This window comes from Leptopilina boulardi, unplaced genomic scaffold, assembly GCF_019393585.1.
Source record: "Leptopilina boulardi isolate dan_hultmark-lab unplaced genomic scaffold, ZJU_Lbou_2.1 LbouV2_237, whole genome shotgun sequence".
Taxonomy (NCBI): domain Eukaryota; kingdom Metazoa; phylum Arthropoda; class Insecta; order Hymenoptera; family Figitidae; genus Leptopilina; species Leptopilina boulardi.
Genome location: NW_026137793.1, coordinates 75869 through 85875, shown reverse-complemented (window position 1 = coordinate 85875; position 10007 = coordinate 75869). Strand labels below are relative to the sequence as shown.

Sequence of the window (10007 nt, the reverse complement as noted above, 5' to 3'; positions counted from 1 at the left end):
AAATGAATTATATGTTATATGTTTACGACAGTTGTACTTGAATTAAAAGTTTATTTTTGTAAAACTGAAATCAGTTTTTATTGAATATTTTGGATGTAATGAAGACCTACTATTAGTTTTGCATTACTATAGTTGAACGTCTTTGTCTATTTTCACTTTAAAATTTCAAAACGTAACCTATAATGTTTTGCTTCTAAGGTCCCTTTCTTCAGATCGCGTCACAATTATTTTCTATGTTTAAAATTTCTAATAATAATTTTTTATTACAATTTACATTATTTTAAAATTTCGTTAAATAATTTGACTCTTTAGAACCTATGTAACTAAAATTTTAAGAATAAATTATTAAAGTTAGAGAGGGGAATCTTTATATTATTATTAAAAATTACTATATATATATATATAAGTAAATTAAAATACCATTTAATTTATTCAAATAATTATTAAATAAAAAAATAAATATTAAAATTTTTTTAAAAAATCTTGAAAATAATTATATGAAGGTAATTATTAATATCCATTATAAAATATTGTTTTAAAACATATATTGAAATAATACACAGAAAAAGTTACACGAAAATAAATAAAAAAATAAGAGAAAATGATGTTTCAAATGATATATTCTTCGTTTATTTTATATACAAAATTCGAGGCATATAGAAAACATAAATATAAAAGAGTTGCGCGTGATGATTTTCGATAAGTCATAGACCTGTGGATGGGCCCCGCATGTGGTAGGGAATAAATGAAGGTGAAAAAAGGAAGGGGCAAATAAAGAGGGGCGCAAAATAGGCTCCACCTCTCATTCCCCCCACTTCTTGAAATAGGCCCACGTTGGTAAGTCCCACATTCATCGAGAATTTTCCCCCCCACCAATGATAAAGGACCCACAGGACCCTCGGCCCACCTGTATGTATACACAGTGTGTGTTGACTGGGACCTTGCATTGCGATTCAACAAACAGTATCTATAAGGCCCCTAACGTGTATAGAGTTATTAGAAGAGAAAGAGATCGGTTGCGCGCGCAAAAAAAAAAAGATAAAAAAAAAGGCCCACACTGTATTAGTGAGAGAGAAAGAGAGAGAGAGAGAGAGAGAGAGAGCGTGCCATTCGCTGGTACGTCTGGCACTGACTTGACAGAGACCAAAATCATTAGGGTACCACGCAGGTGGGGAGTGATTTAACAATCAAGACACCCTCACTTCCCAAAAGATCATTCACCTAACGGTCATCGTCGCATTGACACCTTTCGTTTCTTTTTTTTTTTTTTTAATCCGTGCGCTACTATACAAGCAGGAGATTCTTGCGGTTATCAGTTTCTTTTTCAAGGGCATTAATTTTTTTTTTTTATTGTGAAGTTTATTTTCATTTATTTTTTTTTATTGAAAACTTATTGTGTTAAACAATATTGACATTTAGTGAAAAAATTTCTGATTGTAATTGGAAGATTTCAATTAGAATAATTGATAATAATAGTGATACAAAACAAATGATTATGAATAAGGACTGTGATTGAATTTTCTTTTTTGAAAAATTTATGTGCCTTTAGATCAAAAATCTTTGGAGGATTGTGTTTTTTTTTTTTTTGTTAATTTTGAATTAATAAGTGATAATTGAATTTTTTTCAAAAGTGACTGATGGATAATATTTGGAATTTGTGTTTATAAAATAATGGTGATTTTACAATTAGTGAATATCAAATATTTCTTGTGAGGATTTCACGATTTTTTTTTTGAAAATTGGGATTTTTGAAATAATTGCGAATTAAGCAGGAAATAAAAGGTATGTTATAATTTTTTAATAACTATAATTATTTTTAGTTTTATTTGTAAAAAAAATATCAGTTTTTTTACAAAGCTGAAGTACGCAACGTTTATGATAAACGATTTTTAAAGAAATAATTTTTTTAAAACTATTTTTCTTGTAGTTTTCATTAATCAACAAATTATAAGAGAATATTTTTTGGGCAAAAAATTATAGAAGTTTTCATTTTAAAAAATTATTTCTTTAAAAATCGGTTATCATAAACTTGTTGCGTACTTCAGCTTTGTAGTTTTTTTTTTATTATACATTGAAATAGATGTTATTTGATTTTAATAATCGGATGTTTAATTATATTAGCAAAATAAATAATGACGAATAAGTAAATTATTATCAAAATACATATGTTTCTTTTCTTGAATTAATTCAATTAGTAAAATTTTACTAATCATTAGTAACTTTTACTAACAATTAGTAAAATTTAACTAATTCTTAAGCAAAAAACTAATTTAAATTAGAAAAAAATTTTTAGTAATTCAGATTTAGTGAGTAGCCATTTATTTGTTGACAGTATATAAAGTAACGGATTATTTGAATCAAATAAATTTGTTTTAATTGTGATTTCAATTTTTTTTTCACTTTTACAATAATTTTTAATTATTTGATAGTTTTAATAGTTTATTTTGTTACATTTGATTCTATTGTCGTTTTTATTTACTATCATTAAACAATGAAGTTCACCAGTTTATGATCAACGATTTTTAAAGAAATGTTTTTTGGTATATGAAAATTCTTTGATTTTTTAGCTCAAATATATTTCGTACAATGTTTATTGATTAAAATAACTTGTACATTTAATTTTACATAAATATTTTTATAATTTTCCGTTTTAAATAATAATTTGTTTTCTATAATCGTTGATTATAATTGTTTTGGACTTTAGCAATATCATTGGTATAAATTTAGTTTTGTTTTATAATATTCTTCATATATTTTGTTCTACTTTAATTAATTATTTTCACGTTTATTTGTGAAAAACATTTATTTGTTTACTTTATATTAGTAATATTTAAATCCATAAATTTACGCATTTAATTTGTAATTATCAACTATATTTATACAGTACTATCTGAGAAAGAAGGTCAACAATTCAATGAATGTTCTCTATATATGAGAAATATTTTCTCTCTATTGAGTATGCGGAACTATATATTGGCCGCAAATTATACATTATATTGTATATTGTTTTTATTTTGATAGTCTTTAACTAAACTCAATTAAAAATTTATTACAAGAAATAAAGTGTATTTTTGCGTGTAAACTGAAGGAATTAATTGAAATATTTTATATATTTTTTTTTATAATTTACATTTGTTTAAAATTTATTGTTTTCTTAAAAAATTTTTTTTTTTTTTTTTATTCAGTCATCGATAAAAATTTTTCTCTTACAATCTGCTTCCGTTTTTATTTGAGATTTGCGCAATTTAATTATAATAAATAATATATAATATTCTATAAAGATGAAATTTATTATTGAATTTATTATATTAAACTTTAAATTCTGATTGTATATTATTGGCATTTTAAAAAAATATTACATTCCATTCTTGTTTGAAGATATATTTTTTCCACAATTTTTATTAAACTAATAATTAGCATTGTATACATATATGGAAAAATAATTGTAAAATTTGTTATTTGTAAATTATTTAGAATTATTTCTACTTGAGTATTTATGTTAATTTTGCAATACATATTTCGATTTAGAATTAGATATATTTCAAATTAATTGAATTTAATATTCAAAAAGTCTCATTTTCTTGAATTTTTTATATTTTTACAATGCTAAAGTATGCAACGTTTATGTATAAACAATTTTTAAAGAAATAATTTTTTGTCTGGAAAATATTTCTTGTAGTTTTTATTATACTTTAGTATCGTGTATTTTTTATGTTAATTTTTAAAGATGCAAATTTTTGCTTTCTTTATAATTTAAAAATTAAATCCCTATATTTTAAAAATTCCAAAAAAATCTCGAAAAAGATTCATACATTTTTATTAAAACTACATACATATATAAAATAGTAAAAAGTTGGTATACCTATATATAATAGTGAAAAAAAAAAAATTTGTGAAAAAGAGAGATGAATTTCTCGTAATATTTATAGGAACAAACTATACTCTCAAATCATGCATAAATCATGTCACTTTTTATTTCAATTTAATCGCGAATTTTTTTTTCTTTTTCGAAATTCGAGCGCTTATAGAAAATATGTTCCATTTCGTAATATTGTATATTTCTCTATATATAGATATAGACACGAAATAAACGATTGATTTCTTTTGTCTTTGATCGAGACACGAATAGCGTCAAGCGTCACGGTTCGACAATATTTCCAACGTTTATATATATATACCATTCGCCATAAGTTATATACAAATTATTTATATATATATATATATATATATGTGCAGGTTGCAAGATCATCGAGTGAAAAATCAAGCGCCTTGGTAATCATTGATCGCGATGTAATTAGTTAATTCATCAGTAGACATATCGCGAACTCAAAGATTATTATCTGTAACGATCCCCAAGTAGAAATATCCGTAGCTCGCCGTAATTAAACACCGGCATGGTACTGATCCAATACTGGCTGTCGGTATTGACTTTCAGTACTGGCAGTGTACTGACTAATACACCGAATCAGTACTATGTCGGAGGTAAAAAAATATTAAAACCAGTACTGGCAGTACACTGTCATTCACACCGAATCAGTACTATGTCGGTGATAAAAAACATTAAATGAAAAAGTCTTTAAATTATTCCAATAGGTAGAAAACGATGATTTTTTATTTAAAAAAATGTATATTAATTTCTTTCGAATACTTTCCCTCAAAATTTTGGATGTAATTGTAATGTATTATTATATACCTATATAGAATATATTTACGTTTTTTTAGTTATTTTAGTACTCATTGAAATATGTGCATTAAGTTATTTATCATGCATACAATAACAATAAGTTGAGAATTTTTTCCTAATAGTTTTAAAAATAAAGCAAATGTAATTTTTTCACTGTAATTTTTAAATATTATTAATAATTAAATATTAAATATAAAAAATTTTTCACCATTCATATTTTACAGTCGTCTTTTATTAACTTATTTTTAATTATGTAATTCATCAATCATTTTTGTCTGTTTTAATATTATTTACGGTAAAAATAATTTATTAAAAATATTTAACTGAAATTGATATCCAGTTTTATTTCATTAAATCTTTGTAAAAATTGAAAAAATTTTGTGAGTTTAAAAAATTTAAGAATAAATTCATTTTATTTTCGTGATCAATAGATAATACAAACTTTGAAATCAAAACTTTTGTATTAGGTGAACTACTTCAAGTCAGCACTTCAAGCCAGCGCGGCTGTGCGGTATGCGTATCTGACTTGCGTTCTAAGGGTTTAGGGTTCGATCCCCCATGCGTGCGAGATTTTTCGTTCTTAGTTTTAAGTGTTATAAGTACAATATTTGTTCATGTGTAATATCAATTATTAAATAATTATTAAATTAAGTATAAGTGCAAAGTAAAAAAAATTAAATATTATGAATTTAAAAAAATAAAAAAATTTACAACACAAATTATTTTTTGTAAAATAATTATTAAAAATAAAATAATTTAATTAATATAAATGATAATTATTATTTTAATTATTTATTGTGAATAATATTTTATATATTCTAAATAACATTAACTATTATTGGCTTCACATTACCTGTTCGTGGTAAAAATGGGAGTAATAAGCTAATAAGGATGAAATTTGCATTGGAAAGCGTGTTTTAGCATTTTGTAAAAAAGTGAGATTTTAAGTCCGGATGAGTACTTTGCCAGTATTATGCCAGTATTATTCTAGTACTACGTTAGTACTGGTGAGCGGGATAAAATCAGTACTGGACAGCGTTACCAGCCAGGGTTGGTCCACTACTGGCCCAGTACGGCAGTCAGTACTATTATACTGACTGGCAGTGTTGGGTCAGTACTATGCCAGTGGCACATTTCTACTTGGGTCCTCACGATATCAGTAACTGTTCCCATCGCTTGTCTATATAGTATTTATTTTTTTTATACTCTTGAAGTCTCCACAGTTTTATACATAGATTAAAATGCCTCTTGCTTCTAATCTTATTTCTATATAATTCCTTTTTCCAAGAGAGTCCCTTTCAATAATAAAAGCCTCTGCCGCATATACACATACATATATATATATATAGTGTTCGATTGATCCGAACATTGATTAATCATTGCATTACTAGTCCACAATCGAGCAACATAAATCCTAGGGTGCATTATTAGAAAGGGATCAAAAGTATATAGTGAGAAAAATCCTGCGAGTGTGTAGGAATGATGAATTTTTTCTCTAGGAGTGGGGGATCGAAAGATGGAAATTCTTTAAATTAAAATATTCTTAGTATACACTGTAAAAAGAAGGTATTAAAATAGTACTGATTTTAGGTATTAAAATAGAACCAAAAGGCAATTTAGTACCTAAAGTCGGTATTAAATTAATACCTTTCGTTTTACAGTACACGGAGAAGAAAAGTTAGCCATAACCCTATTTGCTATTATATGGACAGCAATTTTCGTTAGCTAATACAGCTAAAAAGTAGCTACTGTAGCTAAAATAGTTTGCTGTAACAGCTAAATATTAGCTACTGTATCTAAAAATTAGTTATCCATATAATAGCAAACTCATTTTTCTCCGTGTATAATATTTGAGTTAAATAAACGTATATATTAGTCTCACAGCCTACAATTATTTGGTGTAAATAAATTTTTTTATTTAAATTAAATAAAAATTTATTTGAATCAAATAAATATTTATTAAGCTGTGAGACAAATATACCATTTTTCTGGGTGTAGTTGGAATTTAGGAATTTAGCCATATATTAAGAGCATTTGAACCTTCGTGACGTCACAAATCATGGCGCATGACACGCAAACTTCTCAGGTATGTGAAAAGCACAATTTTGAATATTTTTTAAAAAAACCTTTTGGAAAATGTTCAGAATAACATAGACTCTGTCTGTTATGTGCGGAAAATTCAAAATTTTGCGTTTAAAACGTTTTTAAACAATGTTAAGGTCACAAATCATGGCGCATGACACGCAAACTTCTCAGGTAGGGGAGACCGAGGAGGAAAGTAACAGAGGAGGAAAGTAACAAAGCTTATAACTTTTAAACAAATTATCGGATAGACATGGTTCAAACATATTTTTAGTCGGCACTGTTCCCCCTTCCTCCTCCATAGTGTGTCCGAGCCTGACAGGAAAGGTTAGGTCTGATTCCGGTGTGACGTGCAGAAAAAACGTCAAAAGTAAGTTTTCGTTCAAATTTTCAAATTCTCGTATTTCTTTAATTTTATTGTTTTTCAAAATGTGCCTTTCGTTATTTTGTAGCCTTATTATCTGTCTTTAAGTTGTGCTTAAACAAACAATTTAACAGTTGTGTAGTTTTAACTTTTTTGTTGACATACAAGAAAAAATCGACCGAGGAGGAAAGTAACACGCTACTTTTCTCCTGTTGTCGATATTGTCCATGTTTTAATTAATGATTGAAGCAAATCGTATTTAATTTTACGAATAACAGAGATTTATTTAAGAAAAACCTGTGATCTAGGTAAGCATAAAATATCTTTAAGAAAAAAAATGAGCTAAATTCATAAAATGTTCGATATATGTGCTAAATATGTCCCATATATGTGCCAAATAAGTATAAAGTGTACTTAAACTTTTATGTGTTCCTAATAAAAATATTTCTAATTAATAATAGTCATTAGTCTAAAGAATTTTACATAATTTTATATTGTTACTTTCCTCCTAGGAGCTTGTTACTTTCCTCCTCGGGGGTGAGGAGGAAAGTAACAGATGAAGAGCTTGCGTAAAAGTTATACTGTGAACTGTCAATTTATTATAAATGTTTAATTCAAATTTTATTTAAAAGGTGAATGTCCAAGCTTTCATTTAATATATTGGACAAATTTATCCGACAAATATTTTTAATGCTAGCATAAAAAAACTGATTTTTGTTACTTTCCTCCTCGGTCTCCCCTATGTGAAAAACACAATTTTGAATATTTTTTAAAAAAACCTTTTGGAAAATGTTCAGAGAAACATAGACTATGTCTGTTATGTGCGAAAAATTCAAAATTTTGCGTTTAAAACGTTTTTTAAACAATGCCTACATATAAGCAATTCGTGTATTTTTCCTTACTTGTGACAACCAACTTAAACATTGTTTAAAAAACGTTTTATACGCAAAATTTTGAATTTTTCGCACATAACAGACATAGTCTATGTTTCTCTGAACATTTTCCAAAAGGTTTTTTTAAAAAATATTCAAAATTGTGTTTTTCACATACCTGAGAAGTTTGCGTGTCATGCGCCATGATTTGTGACCTTAACATTGTTTAAAAAACGTTTTAAACGCAAAATTTTGAATTTTCCGCACATAACAGACAGAGTCTATGTTATTCTGAACATTTTCCAAAAGGTTTTTTTAAAAAATATTCAAAATTGTGCTTTTCACATACCTGAGAAGTTTGCGTGTCATGCGCCATGATTTGTGACGTCACGAAGGTTCAAATGCTCTTAAAGCATTTCAAAGTAAAATTTTGCAGTGAAATTAAGTCATATATTTCATTGAAAATCAGTATAGAGTTATTATTGATTTAAATATAGTCAAATCTGTTTTACCGATTTCTGATAAAACAGATTTTATTAATTAAATCAGTAATATAATTCTACTGGTGGGCAATGATAAAAATTAAATTATTCATATTAAAATACAATGCTGAAGTTAACAACATTTATGATCATAGCTCCACGAGAAAAGGGACCTTAAAGGTAAAAAATTTGAGGTTATGTCTATTGAATCTAATGAAAATGTAAACATCAGTAGTTATTTATATTAAAAGTTGATACTCTTTGTGTACATTCAATCTAAAAATCACAAATATATATTATCACGTAAAATTTATTATCTCTACAGTCCCCTTTCTCAAGTAGCGTCAACCAAACAAATTTTTTATTCAGTGTAATTATATGCTTAAAAGTTGCTCATATTATGACTTAAAATAATTAGGTGTAAACATTTTTTATAATAAAACAAAATTATGAATTTGAAATTAAAATAGAAGACGAATTATATTTAATTCAAATAAAAAAAAAAATTTATCTCTCTAAATCTGAATTAGTGAAAAGTGAACTATATATGGAATTCACATTAGTAAAAAAAAATTTACTAATTTTTAGTAAAATATTACTATGTATTTGATTTAGTAGTTTTTTGCTAAAGTTTTAGTAAAAAGTAGTGGAAATTCTTACTAATTTAAATTAGTAGTTCACTTTTCACTAATTCAGATTCAGAGAACTGACTTTTTAATTTTTGAATAGAAAGAGTGATTAATTTTTTTTTTTTTTTATTTTATTACTTTATTTTTCTTTATTTTCGAAAAAATCGCAACCTGATTTGATGCACTTTGCGTGAGAAACAATTACTATATAGAAAACGAGAAATGCACTCATTTAGAACGTCATATTACCTCTTCATATATATATATGAAATGAAGCTGACGAATATCAAAAGTTTCGTCACGTATATGGGTGATTCCATGTGAATTTTATCTATGACATTTTAAATTCGGTAAATATATATTTTTTTTCGTTCTTTATAGAAAAAATTACATATTTTTTTATTTTTTTTATAAAGTGCTCAAATTTTCGAGTTATGAATTTTTAAAAATCTGTTTTTTTCGAGTTTTTTAGAAAAAAAGTCCTAATTTCAATGACATTTAACTCTAAATGTATTGAATTTAGAAATTATCAAACTTCAAAATATGTTAAGGAAAAAAAAATTTTTTTAATTTGTTTATAAAAAATAACGATTTTTTTTATAAACAAATTAATTTTTTTTAATTTGGGGGCAATTTTTTTTTACTTTTTTTTTGTTTATTTTTACACACAATTTGTTTATAAAAAAATCGTTATTTTTTATAAACAAATTTAAAAATTTTTTTTTCCTTAACATATTTTGAATTTTGATAATTTTTAAATTCAATACATTTAGAGTTAAATGTCATTGAAATGAGGATTATTTTTTAAAATCTCGAAAAAAAAGAGATTTTTAAAAATTCTTAACTCGAAAATTTGAGAAAAAAATATATATTTACCGAATTTAAAATGTTATA

At 25.6% G+C, this 10007-nt stretch overlaps 1 protein-coding gene across 1 annotated transcript in view; it reads left to right on the top strand.

Annotated features, from left to right (window-relative positions):
- Window positions 1-934: 934 nt before the first annotated feature.
- The window catches only part of LOC127280307 (knirps-related protein-like), a 28886-nt gene continuing 19813 nt past the window's right edge, over window positions 935-10007 (top strand). Inside the window, exon 1 of the mRNA XM_051303216.1 lies at window positions 935-1782. The gene's annotated coding sequence lies outside the window, so the exon portion shown is untranslated. The remainder of the gene's footprint in view (window positions 1783-10007) is intronic.